This window comes from Triticum urartu, chromosome 4 (assembly GCF_003073215.2).
Source record: "Triticum urartu cultivar G1812 chromosome 4, Tu2.1, whole genome shotgun sequence".
Classification (NCBI taxonomy): Eukaryota; Viridiplantae; Streptophyta; class Magnoliopsida; order Poales; family Poaceae; genus Triticum; species Triticum urartu.
The window spans coordinates 21784914-21802278 of NC_053025.1; positions in this window are offsets into that span (position 1 = coordinate 21784914).

Sequence of the window (17365 nt, forward strand, 5' to 3'; positions counted from 1 at the left end):
TTCTTTGGCATGCCAATGAACTCTAGCCAACTCAAGTTCATTTTTCTTGCTAATGTCGGCCAAATCATGGGCAACCAATACCTCAACCAAAATTTTGGCTACCCAATGCTTTGATGGGGCAACCTTGGGCACAAACCAAACATACCTTTGGTCGTGCCACAACACTAACACCACTCTCGGCAAACTGAAACCGACCGTGTCTAGCAACGATATGAGCGTGTCGCTCACCGCGGTCGCCGTGTCCAGAGGCGGTGCTGGAGCTGTGCCCCGTTGTTGGCCCCAATGACCCACATGAATGGTTGTCAGTGGCGAGGAGGTCGTGGGCCAGCTCCTCCATTGGACTAGTCTGCGCTAGATCGTCCCGACGGTTGTGCCCCACATGTCTGTTTCCCTGTTTTCCCGGCCATATTCGAGCGCAGTGCAACGCGTTGCGCATTAGGCCTTTCACTATGTAGGCCAAGCGAGACAACTTATTGTTTATTTGAGCCGTTCAAGTATAATCATGTGGCTTTTGCTTATTTCTCATTCCTCTCCAACCCTCTTCTCCATCGATCATGTCGCCCTCCAGTCGAGTCCATCCTCCCGCATGCCTCATTTAAACATTCCGCCGAGTATCATTCGCATGTACCCACCCTAGTCCTCTTTCAATAGATCTCCGGACCCCGAGATGAAATCGAGAGGGAACAAGTGGGGGCACGTGATACCTAAGGCGGATTCAAAATTTTGAACCGGTGATCATAGCATCCGAAAATCATATATAAAGGGTATTCAATGTTCGTTTCGTTTTTGAACGTACAATATAATCCCTCCTATCCTTTCTAGTTTACATATAAGTTTTGTGTGTAGTCAAAGTATATCTACTTTGATAAAAAAAGTATCAACATTCAACAACGCCCAATCAATATTGTTAGATTCGTACGTACTCCTAGATTTGTACTCGAGATGGTTTCCAATTTGACTATTGACAAGATTAATAGTACACGAGATGTATAATGTGAAAATTATATCATTGGAAACTCCTTTCACATACGAATTTGACCGTATGCTTTGTGTAAGTTGCATGTCATATATTATTACTCTAACATTTAGTCAAAGTTAGCCTCGAAAAACGCATTAGACCCTGTATGCTTTGTGTAAGTTGCATGTCATATATTATTACTATAACATTTGTGTAAGTTGCATGTCATATATTATTGCTCTAACGTTTGTTCAAAGTAGTATAGTGGAAGTGGATCCTCTGACGTAGGTATCCCTGCCTTACCCTCCCTTTCGGTCACTTACTGGCGGACCCCATGCTTGCTAGGCCCCGCACGTCAGTTACTCAATGGGTTCGGCCACGTCAGGGGATCCTCATCCATAGTATACTCCCTCTGTTTTTATTTACTCCGCATAAAATGGAGGGATGGTGGTATTAATAAATGACGCGGGCGGGGGAGGGGGAGGGACGTCGGTTTGCTCTCAACTGCGGTCCCACAAGCGAGCGAAAATGCAAGACGAAGCGCGTTCCATTTGGTGAGCGACGTGGAGGGTCCAGCGTGCCGGGCTCCAACGCGAACGCGACAAGAGCGATGTACAGTCAAAACCGATTGACCGGTCGTCACCAGAACCACTATTCACACCAGAACCTTCGCTACTCGGCCTACGCCATCCACTGCCCTAAAACCACACCAAATCTCCAGCCCATTTCCCCACCTTTCGATCCCCTAGCCCGCATCACGCGTCCCCTAGTTCGCCAGAAAGCCATGGTGTGCCGCAAGATCACTTACTACAAGATGCTGACGTCGGAGCACCGCGCAGAAATCGCGGCGGCGGTCGGCGCCACAGACCTCTGTTCCCAAGCTCGCTTTGCGGCGGGCCAATCCCCGAGTTCTCTGGAGCCAAGCTACGAGGAGGAGGAAGCCGATCCAATGTTCATGGCGGAGGTCGCGGCGCAGAAGGCCCTCGATGGGTATGAGACGATGGACATTGACTTCGTGCCGGCGTCTGAGTCCCCCATGGTGCAGGCAGACCAGCGGTTCAACATGGCGATACTAAAGGAGGACCGGGAGGAAGAGGCTCAACTCGACGCGGAGCGCGCGCATGCCGCTGCCATCTAGGCTCTCCTGCAGGCGGAACCGGATGTCATGGATGTGAACCGGGCGGCGGAGGCTCAACTTGAGGCGGAGCGCACGGATGCCGCTGCCATCGAGGCCCTCCTGCAGGCGGAACAGGATATCCTGGACTTGAACTGGGCGGCAGAGGCTCGACTCGACGCAGAGCGCGCGGATGCCGCTCTCATCGACGCCCTCCTGCAGGCGGAACCGGACATCCTGGACTTGAACCGGGCGGCGGAGGCTCGAATCGACGTGGAGCGCGCGGATGCCGCTGCCATCGAGGCCCTCATGCAGGCGGAACTGGACGTCCTCGACTTGAACCGGGCTGTGCTCTCATCCGTGCAGAGCGCCTGCACGCTCCGCTTGAACGAGTAGCTGGAGGCGGAGGACAACCACGGTGCGGAGACACACGTCGGCAGCGACGGCTGGTTCGCGCCGGCAGCCAAAGACGACGAGGTTGTCTCTTTCCGCGAGCAGTGATAGTTTTTCTTTATGTTATTGTTTTTATGGATCTTTTTCTGTGTAAAAACATATATTTGTTATGCAAGTCGCCTGACTTGAGTCAGTCTACCATTTCAGGCGGTTGGATGAATATCCTACGTCTCCTAACCCTTCTTTCCTTCTTCCTCACCTCTTCTTCTTCCCCAACAGACCACCGCACGGGCCGTACGGATACTCCCCAACATGCGGTTGGATAAACATACTCTATGAACGAAAATTATGTGTCAGCGATAGGATGGCTGAGTTTGGTGTGTTCACATGCGACAGCATGTGTCAGTGAGGGTGCGTTCCCTTGGTTGGCTTTACGGCGTGCAGGAGCGACTGTGTGAGGGTGCGGTGCGACCGCGGCGTGCAGGAGCGACCGTGTGAGGGTGTGGTGCGACCGCGATAGCCGTGCGCAAGTGTACCTCCTTCTCATTTTGAAAACTTTAGGCAAGCTTGGCAAAAATGTGTCGCGAAGTTTGGCAATGCAAGGCCTAGACCCAAACAGGATAAGTACGTACGTACTAGGAGTACTAGTGTTAAAAAAGAAAGGCTGGGTTTTCCTTTGGATTTAATCGATACAAATCCTCGTTTCACGTGTCAATTAATGCGTATTTTTTTCTCCAAAGACCAAAGAGTTAACTATTTTACTCCTCATCGCTTGATTAATGCAGTGCCATGCAAACCAACCTTCTCACTTCCGCATGCATGCAGGGGATATTAATGTCCTTGGTTGCTAACCCCATCAATTTTGCCTCGATTAGTGTTAGTGGCCCTTTGCAAATTGTAATTTTGATATACTGGCCTTGTGTACAAAAAAATGGAGGTAGTAACTATATTTGACTTCCTTCCCCATTGCGGTGACGTCGATGATATTTTTTTGGTGGTTTGGCGGAGTGCGTTCGACGGAGAACACCATTGAGGGAGACCACGGTAAGTCGTTCGCAAGTGCCGCCTGCAAGCCGAGATAACCGCCTTATTTGCATCCAGGAAGTCCTTTACTAGTACTACTATAACTAATGCGGTGAGATGGCTTCTCGAAGAAGACAATGGAGAAGCGGAGTCAGCGAAGAGTGAAATGATGGTTGCTTCGTCCGTGCTTTTGTGATTTGACGCCTCACTGCTTTGTGATTTGTGATAGAAGGGACAGGGGAGTAGACTCTGTGCTCTATACTGTACTACATGCGTCCAAGCATGGGAGAAAGAGGAGAGATGTTGCATTTTTCTATTCCTTCAATCAATCAATCACGAAACTTCGGTTCCATCTTTTTGGCTTTGGCAACACCGTCCACAATGGTTCCCACGATGCCAAAAGCTATTTTCACATTTAGCTACACATTGTGGATGCCCTTAACCGTACCACTTGGTTTTGCTCCTGTGTGCTATCTATACAAATCTCAATTATATTGATCTAAAAAATTATAAAATCGAGATTAGTAAAAAGGAGGTGATTTTGCCGCGCGGATGGCGGGGGAGGTTTCTTATTTGAGCAATGCTACATCCACGTAATGGTTTACGTAAAGTTACGAACTGATGTGATGTGGGACTATTTGATTGGATTAAAGGAGAGGATTAGGCCCACCCCACCTGAAAATCAGGGGGGGCATATATAGATTAGATGGAAAGTATATGTAGCAGCTACGTAGCCCTTTGTAAGTCTAGGATTAGGCTTCTTATTTTCGGAGGACGTTGTCCTGGCGGTTTGCTAACATGCGGTCCCACGTGTCAGTGCTTTACCAAGCGGATCCGCGTCCCACATGAGGCAGAACAACGACAGAAGCAACACGTGGTTAAGTTGAAGAAGGAGAAGCGAATTCAGCAACGAGTGAAATGATGGTTGCTTCGTCCCTCCAACTTAACTGCGGGAAAGGTGCAGCTTTGTGATTTGACGCCTCATTGCTCATTACTACGCCGGCGCCATGACTGGGGTGCTTCACCCCGGCTGCTCTGCATTGTATTCCGGTATGGCACGTGGACCCGGTAGCTTGATGTCCCACATGTCGGCGAAAGGGACTAGAAGATTTATGAAAGCGAGCGCTCCACTCTTACGACGGAGGAGTAGACGACACGACGGCCCAGTGAACTGTCACTTGTACTGTATAGTACTATAGTTTTGCTGTTTCGCATGATCCATCGATACAAACCCGATTAAACAGGAAAGGGCGGGATTTTTCCCGCGCGGTAGATGATACTGGCCATACATTTCAAAGGCAATTTTAATGTATGCAAACTGAATAATTATAAGTAACAATATGATATCTAGTAAAACTAAAAACACATATGATTTATTGTGTTAGAGTGTAGTAGTAGTGCTGTATTGCATAGTTGTTAGATGTAACATGCGAGAACGTGTAGAGATGTAGTTTTGGAGGGCCTATAGAGAGAAAAGCGTAATACGGTCACCGAACTTCAGAATAAGCTGATTACGGTCACTATATACGTTTTGTGGTGATTATACGGTCACTTGCTCACACCTCAGCATCGGATTGCACTCTGTTGACCGGCCAAATAGTCTGCGTGGCGCCATGTTGACTAGTTAAATTGACCACGTTTGTTGTGGGTCCCACCTGTTAGTTCGCATAGGCAAAAGGTTCGATAAACACAAATTTACGCAGGTGCGACAAGGCTCCAACCCGTGTGCGGGAATCACCTGGTTGTGTATGTGTCTGTCAAGGCCTGATGTGTGCGCATGCACGTGTAGGTTGAGCACTTGAGCGTGAGAGTGTGTGTTGGTCGTGTGGTGTACTGGTGTCTGCATGCATGCGTGCGTGTGTGCGTATGAGTGTCGCGTGCGTGCGTGTGAGTGTTGCGTGCGTGCATGGCTGCGTGTGTATGTGTGAGTGTTGCGTGCGTGCGTGGGTGCATGTGTTTGTATGAGTGTTGCGTGGATGTAGTTCGTGTGCATGCGTGTGTGTGTGTATAATCACCACACCAGCTCCTGTGTGTTAAAACAGACGACTCAGCATACCAATACAAGGCCACCTTGTCCACTGTGCCCGCGGTCATGACTTCAAACCACCGTCCAAATATTTTTTTGTCGTTTGTTTTCATTCTTACTAGCAAGATGCCCGTGCGTTGCATGTAACATCAAGATGCATTTGTATGACTTGTTTATCTTGTGAGAGAAAAGGATGAACGAGGGAAGGCCTTATTTGTAAATGTGGAGAGGTGTGTGGGTACCTTTTTGCAAAATTGTCATAGTTTCTTTCCTATCCGTCAGATATAAATCGGACGGCCTATATTGCAGGATGGCAGGCACACCATCATCACCAACTCTGTTTTTTATAAGAGTGTATTTTATGTATTTTTTAAGAGTGTAGATGTAGAGTAGATACAAGTCGACAGGTGGGCACGATGGTAGTGAGATAATGTGATGCAAGACTAGAGGTGGCACGTGGAGCGTTTAACTGGTCAACTAGTCATGTTAGGAGCAAATACAGAGTTGTACTGTGAGCCCGTGAATGCATAATAACCACTAAACATAAATGGTGACCGTAATGAGTGGATTCTGAAGTCTAATGTATGTATCATGCTTTCGCTTCAAATACAATGATCGTCATTGCATATATCGCGAGAGAAAGATGAAACATGCGTGAATTTTCTGGGGGCTTACTTTTAGAGGACCTGGAGATAGTTTTGTGTGCATACGTGAAAGGGGCGTACAGGGGGGGGGGTATGCGATGGAGAGAGAGATGCTCTTCGTTTCTCTTTATTATGACTAACTTTGTATATAGTATAAAAATATACAAATTCACAGTACAGAATAAATATCATTGTGGGCACCATGCAATGCAAATTAGCGTTCGTACTCCTCCATATAACTTTGTAATGTTGTATATATGTAGAAACTCTAAAATAATTTTTTGGTCACACTTTATTCAAAAGGAATGTTGTATGCGAAATAAACATGAAGAGAGGGCTTTTAGATCAATGGGGTACGTGATGTAACATGTGTGAATGTGTAGTTGATGCATTTGGCGGGGCCTAGAGAGGTATGTGTGTGTATTACGTATTCGAGAGAGGCATGGATAGAGGGGCCGACCGGGGGGGGCGGTGGGAGAGATAGCACGAGAAATGAGAGTGGTCTAGAGAGAGAGAGACGAATATGACGTCACGACAAGAGATTCCATTCCCTTGAGTGTGTATATGCAAGGGGGGAGGGAATAGAGGCACCAGGAGAAATTTTCTGTGTGTGTGGTGTTTGTGTTGGTATGTGTGGGTGTAAGAAGATAATGAGACGTGGTGGCAGAGGGTGTGTCACCGCGTGAGGTCCGGTGGGTCGAGGTGAGGCCCTTCGTTCTGTTCCGTCCTGCGCCACATTGGTCGGCCCGTGATGCATTTAGGAAGACCCATGGATGACTAGTCGTACAAGACAAAGATAGCAGAATTGTGAAGGACTCTGTGTCCACTGACAAAGCCGGCTAGGATTTGTAACCCTAGGTTCTCGGACTAAGGTAACCCCTTTATCTCTGATATTACTATTAATCCAACCTAACTTTAAGGGGCATCCTACAGAATGCTCTGCTAGAATCATACTCGTCGATTAGGAAGAGAGGTGAGACAATGCGTGAGAGACAGGCGTAAAGATAATGTGCGTACATGAGACACGTAGGCAGGTCCATGTATATAGAAAGGGTCGATGAGGATTGTGCGTGTGCATGTTTGCGAGAGGAAGAGTGCTTGTGATAAAGGTTAGTGAAAACAGTTGTAAATGGTTACGAGAGGGAGGGAGGGTTATATCTAGAGCATGTGTGCGAGAAAGACACCTCGGGAGAGAGTGTGTGAGCATGTGTGAGAGACCACCGATGGAGAGTGAAACTACACGTAAAAGACTGCTCTACACATTGATTAAAGATGTAAATTGTATCCAAATATTAGGATGGGATCATGATATTTGCAATTCGCGTAAGGAGCGGTCATTGATCCATCAGACATCTAAATTCTATCGAATTTGAGCATGTCTATGTTATTATTCGACACAATTGATCCAGATAGTTAGTATTTTGAACTCCACAATGCATCGCTTTAGCAATCGAATATAAACGTGAGTATAGTTCATATTGTGTGTGTAAAGCACATTATACATACGAAAGTTACACAATGGACATTATAAATAGCTACTACCTATGAACTAGCATACATTTGAATTCAACTTAAGGTGGTTTAAAAAAATCGAATTCAACATGAAGTCCATTCAATTATTTGAATTTGATATCATGGCATTTGTAAACCATACCTAAATTACGGGGGCACCAATCTTTGCTCTGATTTTGTACATAATAGCATATGTAGTCGTGTACAAAATAGATTCAAATTTAGCTCCTCCATTCCAAAATAATCGTAGTTATAGGATTTTCAAGTGTCAAAATTTCAAAAAGAAGTGGATAATTTAATGAGGTTTTCAAACATACAAGGTCAAATATAATGTTGTATATTTAGGTCAATCCTCATAGTTCAAGAGTACTCTAAACGTGAATGCTTGTGTTTTAAAATTTCAAATGAAGCGCCAAAAGAGCTTGTACTCGCCCGAAACCGCGTGAGACCAATGTTTGGTAGTACAAGGAAATTACTCTTCTAATAACTCCGACCCGTGAAACCTACCGGCCCGACGTCCAAAGGTCTAAACCGGGGTAGGTTTGTAGCTTCATCTAGATGCCACGCAACCGCATCCGAAAAACATTCATACACAATGGCCGCCTAAGCACACATGCGCGCGGCCGAAATCGCTCCCGCCCACTATTTGGGACACCTGGGATTACCATCCTACCCCCGACCCGCAGTAGGTCCGAAATTTAAGAGGGGGGCAAAGTTTGTACTTTCCCCAAATTTCAAACAAGCGCGTCCCATTTCTGTTCAAAAAAGCCAAAAGCAAGCGCGTCCCAGACCGAAACATGGTTCCCCCCACCCGTTCAATTCCCCATTCGTACTCCGTGGGCGCTAAAACTACCTCTCCACTAGCCGCGAAAACCCGGCGCCCTCCGTCCGCAACCCCATCCCACCCATCAACCGCCGCCCTCCTCTATCACGCCGGAGCCGATACCCCGACGTCGTCGTCCACCGCAACCTCAACCGCAACGCCCTCCACGGCTAGTAGTTGAAGCCGAGGCCGAGCCGTCCGTACCCGAGCCAGTTCAACCATGCCGTCCTGCGCCTCACCACTGCCGCTCCAACTTCGCCACCCTCCACCGCACCGGAGTTGTTCCTGCTACGCCGTCCTTCGCTGCCTCAGATCTGCTTCCCCTCCGCCGACATACGGCCACGGCAACACAGTCAACAATTTGGCCATGGGTTCGTCCAAGCCTGCACCCTCCAGAACATCGGTTTCCCCGGTAAAAAGAAGAAAATCGGCGCGACTTGTGGAGGTGACCACACCGGCAACCGAAAAAGGTACTCCTCTTCCCTTATTTGTGCAAATCTTACGTCTCTGCTTGCACGGTATTCATCCCACAGAAGACAACGGGGAGTGAAGATGCCACGGAGCCGACCTAGATTGGGTCAACGACTGCCACAAAAGGACGCCGCGGATGCACGCGCGAAAGTGAGTAGCCCCGCGGACAGGAAGCGTATCGACGTCGAGGGGGGCCTCCTGGAGCTAGGCGGAATCGTCGACGACGAAAATGAGCGCCGAGACGGATCTCGCGGCCCTCAGCCAATCCACCGCCAGAAACCATGATGACGGGAATCGGGAAAATCGCAACCTCACTGGAAAGTCGCTAAGACACCGGCCCCATGATGGGCGCCAACTGTCGTGGTTCTAAGTCCGACAATAGAATAGGGGGTATGAATGGAGAGGCAAGATCCTAGCTACGATGAGGTTGTACACGCAAGGTTTACGAGTTCAGGCCCTTCGCGGAGGAAGTAACAACCCTACGTCTCGGTGCTTGGAGGCTTGGTCGATTGGATTATGCGTGAAGTTACAGGGGTGCGAACCCTTGTGCCAGTGGAAGGGGTGGCTTATATAGAGTGCGCCAGGATCCTAGCCAGTCCATGTTACAAGGAGGTTCAATGTACATAAAGTTGGGGCGTTACTGGTAACGCTAACAATAAAGGCATATAAATGATCATCAATACTACAGGGTGAACGCCTGACCGTTGTCATCCTGAGTGACTTTAGATCTTCTGTACTCCGAGTGACTTCTGATGTGGTTGAGTGAGTATACCCTGGTCGAATGGAATTGGGTTATCCGAGTGGAACGGTTGGTCGAGTGGGTTTCACTCTGAGGTGTCTTCAGTCGGTAGGTGCTGTTGTGCTTTGAATGTCTTTCACCGTAGGACAGTGTCCTTGGGAAGGGTGTCTAGGTCAGGCCTATTACCATACCCTAGGTACATGTCATCGTCATCGTACGCGCAGGCGGCCTTGTGGGCGGTCTCGAATGTCTCGAGACCGAGACGTACATCACCGGAGCGGATCTTCGCGTAGAACACGCCGGAGGGGCGGGCGTGGACGCCGCGGAAGCCGGAGCTGCTCCGGGGGTGCGATGGCATGTCGGCGGCGGGGGAGAAGGTGTGGCGGCGTCGGGAGAATGGCAAGTTGGCGGCGGCAGGGCGCTGGAGGTGAGGAAGAAGTGGGCGGCGGGGAAGAAGGAGGCGTCGGAGTGGTAGTTGGCAGGCTCACGCGCGCGGGTTTTATAGAGCGCATCGGACGCCGCACACCAAATCTTCCACGCACTGGGCCGCGTTTTTCGCGCGCTCGCACAAGTTTTTCCCGCGCCGGATTCTCCCTCGCCAAACCGCCCCCTAGCGCTAAAACTTACTTTTTGCCCGCGCGCGCGATATCTAGCGCGCCTGTTGGAGATGCTCTAACAAGTGACATGGATGAGATGATATGGAACTAGTGCAAATTTATGAATTTATAAACATGATACATGGAAAATTTTAAACATTTTCTATAATATCCACATGAAAATAAATAAATCATGTTTTAGATGGCAAAATTCTCATTTTTTTGGTGTATATGACATGACTTGTTTTTGGAAAAGATTAATAGTTGGATGGAAAATTTTACATATTGTTTTTGTTTTTTAAATAAAAAGTTTATCTTCTACACATGGAAAAAAATTAGAATTTTCCTCCTGGTCACAATTCAAATTCATGACAAAATTTTGGTCTCCTTGTAGTACTCCCATGAACACAAATATGCCCATGAAAGCAAATAGGCTCATCAAACAAAAAATTAACATAGAAAAGTCTCATGAAAACAAAAATTTCCAAGGGATATTCAAAAACCAAAGTTGTCATGGTGTACAAGCAAAACAAATTAGAATGGTTTGTTTCAACAAATGTGCAATGTTCCAAAAATAATCAACCATGGGGCAAAAAATGAATTTTCCATGGTCCAAAATAAATAAAATTGTAAGGGTTCAAAAATTAAATTTTCATGGTTACATAAGATTAAATTTCCCATCTTGCAAAATTATATTTTTGCACGGCCCATAAAGTAAAATTTCGATGACCCATAAAAAGTAAATTTGCCAAAGTCACCCATGGTCCGCAAAGTAAATTTTGCATGACCCTTAAAGTAAATTTGCCATGTTGGATAAATATAGTGGCAAAAAATACGGTTGTCATTTGCCATGGTTTGGATAAGAATTGTTTTGAAATTTCCATGTGACCGTAAGAAAATAAATTCAAAATTGCCATGTGCTTCTGATGAAATTTGTAGAGTTGACATGAGCATTAAAATATGGTCTAACAATTGCCATGAGCAAGCTGTACGGGGCTGGTACAACATATCGCCATCGACAAGTGCCAAGTGGATGAACCTCCTTGTTTTGATCGGCTACCGGGTCGTCTTGTATGTTTTGCTTCGTCTAGATGTGAGGAGACATGGGAGGCTTGGCAGGCGCTCTTGCTGGCCCAGCATCCACACTAGTGCAGCTCAGAGTGAGTTGGCCCTGACCCATTGGAAGTGGTGTATACATGTGTGATTCCTTCCTATGTATGCTAAAAAGTCATATCTGACGCATGAAAAGTAGAAGAGAAATAGTTAGGGAGAGAATTGGAGAGACAGATGTGCAACATATATACTGTATGTATCGTATTTAATTGGGATATTAGAGAAATGAATCATGATTTGGTTATGAGCTTTTCTTGTCCATATTTTCGGAACTAATTATTGCTTCTTTTGCCTTGTTGTCTCTCAAATGTTTTCTCTTCCTGGTTGTGTCGGACGATATTGACGGTCGACTAGCAATCCCCTCTTGAAGGTGTTGCCTTCGAGTGTCGTAGATGATGGGCCCCGAGCGCGTGTGGGGCTGTACGAATATGCATTTTCTATGTCAGTAGGTTTATGGCATTGCAGATGATGCTGAATGTAGTCATTCAGGCTAGAGATGGAGCTTGACATTAAAACCATTGCTGCTTCTAATTTCTGAATGTAGCTAGAGACAGTGGATGTTTGAGTCAAGGCAAGAAAAATGTTCTAACCTTGTAACTGTACAGGCCGGCAACTGTCTCATTGACGGAAAATCAGTGACATACACTACCAGCAATAGATGAGAAATTGTTATCCCAAATTAAAATGTATATACATATGGACGATGGTATACAAGACACTCCCACTTCAACCAAAGAACCAATCTACACTAGTATAGAAGTAACGAGTCGGTGAAATCCAAACGACACAACCATCTGATAAAGCAAACCCAAGGATTAATGAATTTATTTTTGATGTCAATCCTCACTTAACATATAGTTCATTAGTTGAACATCCAGAACCATACCAGCTTTGGTGGACGGACAAGTTTTATCAAGATCATGCATCGTGTCGAAGTAGTTTCCCTTTATGCGGGTATGGTGATCTAGTTGTGTATGATGTGACTCCTATGCATATGCATGTGTATTCTATACTGTTGGGAATACCCTGGATGGAAAAGAGACAATTAACTTATCATTATGATGGTGAATTTTCTTTTGTACGAAAGGCTCGACTTATACCACTTGATTCATATACCCTGGAGCGATACATGCCAGATCGCCAAAGGCGTGATCATGCTCAGGAAGCAATTGATGTGAAGGTACTCAATGACCAAGAGGAAGCAGACGTGGACATTCAACATGCTGAATTTTTAGGCTCGACAGTTTCTGCGGATGCATATGCTGAGAAGATAGACTTGAAACCGAGGACGGTTGCGTTTCAAGGGGGAGAGGATGATATGGCCAACACTAGTTCGCTTTGTACCGTCGACAACCATGACATACAAGACGCTGGTCTGGTTCAAGTTAAGGCGGTTTCGCTCGTCACTGTTTGCGATAACGTGAGGCGTCTTGATCAGAAGAAAACAGATGTTGAATTAGAATCACAATTTGCTGTTGTGCCAAAATACACAATGCATGCTTGGATATTAGAAAAAGAAAAAAGAAAAATTCTAACACATACACGTTTTAGCAAGGCATACGTCAACTAGGTTGTGTCTTTTGGTTGCCACGTCCACATCAAGAGTATACATGGACAGATACCTTTTGATTGAGACTAACAGAAGAATCCTAATTGGTTACTAATTCTCATGATCAAGGCCATCGGAGATTTATGTGTACGTGAGCTGGTTTAAAGGTGGGATTTGCTCTCCTTGAGAAACAATGGATAGAGGCTGCCAGGAAATTATGTTTAATTACTTTAAGTAATTAAATTTTAATGATTACTTGCTAAGTTGAAGCTTGTGATCAGATTTACTTCCTTAGGTGTTGGTCGAGAGTTAGAGATAAATAAGTTTTTGTTTGGTCTGACTTATTTAGCAAGTTTGAGTCGGCCAGCTGTACTGGTATATATAGTTATGGTACCCTGTATGTAAAAGCAGGTTATATTTTGGAGTTTAGACAGCGTCGTGTACCGACCATGAAGCGGCCATCTTCGGGTGTCGCTGTTATTTATTCTCCATCAATTTTCTGTGTGGAAGTTACACTTGGCTCGAGGTCTGTCGTTTCCGACGGGTTGCGTGCTGGTTAAGACTACTTAGGCGGGAGGTTCTCCGTGTGTCGAGGGATTGTCCGTTGGTTGTCGTTACCCCATCTTTGGGTTACATGTATTGCTCGTGTAATTGGGAGATTTTATTAGCTGAATTCAGAGGAGTACATTGTATCGTGAAAGATAGGGCCAAATCAGTAGCACGCCAATGTTGTGCTTTCATCAGTTGGTATTTGGATCAAAGGTTGTCCATGGTAAACTAGTTTTCTTCCCCTAACGGTTGATATTTTTATTTATCATGAGAAAAGATTGTAGTTCGCAAAAAGGTGATGGCGATGAACAGGGATCCATTTTGTGCCTTGCCTTGGTACCATTGCTTTATGTGTGTGTGTGTCGAACCAGCTAGTTGTGCCATGTTAATGAATTGCTATTCCAGTATGAATTTGGCAAGTAAGACTATAATTGATGCTTTGAACTTACCGTTGATTGAACATGCAGAACCATATGAGCTTTGGTGGACGGACAAGTTTTATATTAAGATCATGCATCGTGTTGAAGTAGTTTCCTTTTATGCAGATATGGTGATTTGTCGTGTGTGATGTGATTCCTATGCATATGCATGTGTGTTCTATACTGTTGGGAAAACCCTGGATGGAAATGAGACAATTAACTTATCATTATTTTTTTTCGAAAAGGGGGGCACCCCGGCCTCTGCATCAGAACGATGCATACGGCTAACTTATTATTATAAATAAAAAGTTGTTGTTGTAACAAGGTCTGAAAGTCTCCAACAGAAAAAAAACGCTCACTCAGAGCCAAAAATGCTAGGAAAACAAACTAGCCAAGACAGGGACGCCACAACCGACCGGCTAAAGCAAGATAGGTAAATTAATTGTCTATCCTATTACATGACCGCCATCCAAACCGGTTGAAGATATCCCGAGCTACCATCTCCCAGCGGATAGACCCAGTAACCAAATGCTTCCTGGCCTCCATCGGAGTGAGTAGCGACCACGAACGGATTAATGTCGTGGCTCAGAAGGTAACCTGCACAAAATTAAATTGTGATATTCTGTTAAAAACCAAATCATTTCTGCAATTTCAGATAGTCCAGAGCAAAGCGCATACTCCCACACGAATATGTTTTACTACATCAGGCTGAATCCCATTAAGCCATGTCCCAAATAACATGTTAACAGAATTCGGTGGAATAATATTGAAACCAATGTGGACGGTACGCCAAAGAACTTTGGCCAGCAGGCAATCAAAAAACAGGTGTTTAATTGTCTCATCCCGATCACAGAAACTACACCTAGTAGATCATGTCCAATTACGCTTTGTCAGGTTGTCCTTAGTTAAAATGACTTGTTTGTGGACAAACCACATGAACACTTTTATTTTCAAAGGAACTTTGACAGCCCAAACATGCTTGGAGGTAGGAATGAAGCTCGAGTTGATAACATCAATATACATTGATTTAACTGTGTATACTCCAGACCTAGTTAGCTTCTAGCGTAATTCATCTGGTTGCTGGAAAAGCTGAACCTCCATCAGCCTCCTAGCTAGACGGAGCCATTCTTCCCAACGATTGCCCGCTAGCGACCGTCTAAACTGAATATTAAGGGGGATAGATTGAAATACCGTTGCAACGAAAACCTCACGACGTTGAACAATACGATATAAGGACGGGTATTGAATGGCCAAGGGTGTCTCTCCGAGCCAAGTATCCTCCCAGAACCGTGTACTAGTATCGTTGCCAATAATGAACTTTGCCCTATTAAACAGTGATTGTTTGACTTTCATGAGTCCTTTCCAGAAAGGCGAGTCAGTCGACCTAACCGTCAGTTGTGACAAAGTTTTGGTCTGAAGGTACTTGTTACGCAGTATTTGTGCCCATGTGGCATCAGTCTCTTGGGAGAGCTTCCACAGCCACTTACTAAGAAGGCATCTGTTCTTGACTTTGAGATTTTCAATACCAAGCCCCCCTTGGTCTTTCGGTCTACAGATGATATCCCATTTAGCTAGCCGGTACTTTCTTTTTAGCTCATCACACTGCCAGAAGAAACGCGATCGATAAAAGTCCAGTCTTTTCCTAACCCCAACTGGGACTTCAAAGAACGATAAAACAAACATAGGCATACTCGTGAGCACCGAATTAATCAAAATTAGTCGGCCTCCGTATGACATGAGCTTGCCCTTCCAGCAACTCAGTTTCTTTTCAAATCTATCTTCGATGCACTTCCATTCTCGATTTGTCAGCTTGCGGTGGTGGATTGGTATACCTAGGTAAGAAAAAGGTAGCGCCCCCAAATCACACCCAAACAATTGCCGATAAGCATCTTGTTCTTCCTTGGCTCTACCAAAGCAGAACAACTCACTCTTGTGAAAGTTAATCTTAAGCCCGGTCAATTGTTCGAAAAGGCATAACACCAGCTTCATATTTCTTGCCTTGGCCAAATCATGCTCCATAAAGATGATTGTATCCTCAGCGTACTGAAGAATGGATACACCTCCATCAACAAGATGATGTACTAAGCCACCTACTTGACCATTCTCCTTAGCCCTTCCTATCAAAAGTGCTAACATATCCACCAAGATGTTAAACAGGATAGGCGACATCGGATCTCCTTGTCTTAGGCATTTATGTGTCTGGAAATAATGACCAATATCGCCATTCACCTTAATTCCAACACTACCTTTTTGCGTAAACGATTTAACCTGGTGGCGCCAGGCTTCATCGAAACCTTTCATATGCAATGCCTGTTGAAGGAATGGCCATTTGACTTTATCGTACGCTTTCTCGAAATCCACCTTAAAAATCACTCCATCAAGTTTTTTAGAGTGGATTTCATGGAGCGTTTCATGAAGGACAACCACCCCTTCGAGGATGTTTCTATTCGGCATGAAAGCAGTTTGGGACTGTTGCACCACAGAATGCGCAATCTGTGTAAGCCTATTAGTCCCGACCTTGGTGAAGATTTTGAAACTAACATTAAGAAGGCAGATCGGCCTGAACTGCTCTATTCTCACAGCATCCGTTTTCTTAGGAAGCAATGTGATAGTTCCAAAATTCAAGTGAAATAAATGAAGCTGTCCAGAGAACAGATCATGGAACATAGGTAACAAATCCCCCTTAATAATGTGCCAGCACTTTTTGTAAAACTCAGTCGGGAAACCATCCGGTCTGGGAGCCTTATTGTTTTTCATATATGCAATAGCATCAAACACCTCCTTCTCTGAAAACGGGGCAACCAAAATATCATTATCGACAGCCGATAATTGAGGTACATCCTCAATCCTGGACTCATCGAGGGACACATAGCTATCCTCGGGAGGTCCAAATAACTGCTTGTAATAATCGGTTATATAGGTTTTTAGGTTGTCCTGTCCTAAAATGGTGCCTTCGTCTTGCTTAAGCTGAAAGATTCTCTTCTTTCTATGTTTGCCATTAGCAACTAAGTGAAAGAATTGGGTGTTCGCATCCCCCTGGACAACTTTGCGGACCTTAGCCCGTAATGCCCACTTCAATTCTTCTTCGCGGAGAAGCTCTTTCAGCCTCTTCTCCGCCTCGGTTTTAACCTGGAGCTCGGCTGGCTGCAACATCGTGGATTCAGCCTTTATATCAAGGGCCTGAATAAGGGAAAGGAGCCTGTCCTTTTCAATTTTATACACCCCACTAAGGTGTTTAGCCCATCCCCTCAAGAAACTTCTCAAATGCCTAATCTTATTCTGCCAACGCTCGACCGAAGTCCTACCTCCTGCACCCTTAATCCATTCCCTGGCAATCAGGTCCAAGAAACCTTCGCGCTCAAACCAGGCCATCTCGAAAGAAAAGGTATTTTTGTTTCCCATGTGATTCGGTTCTCCCGAGTCCAGAAACAAAGGA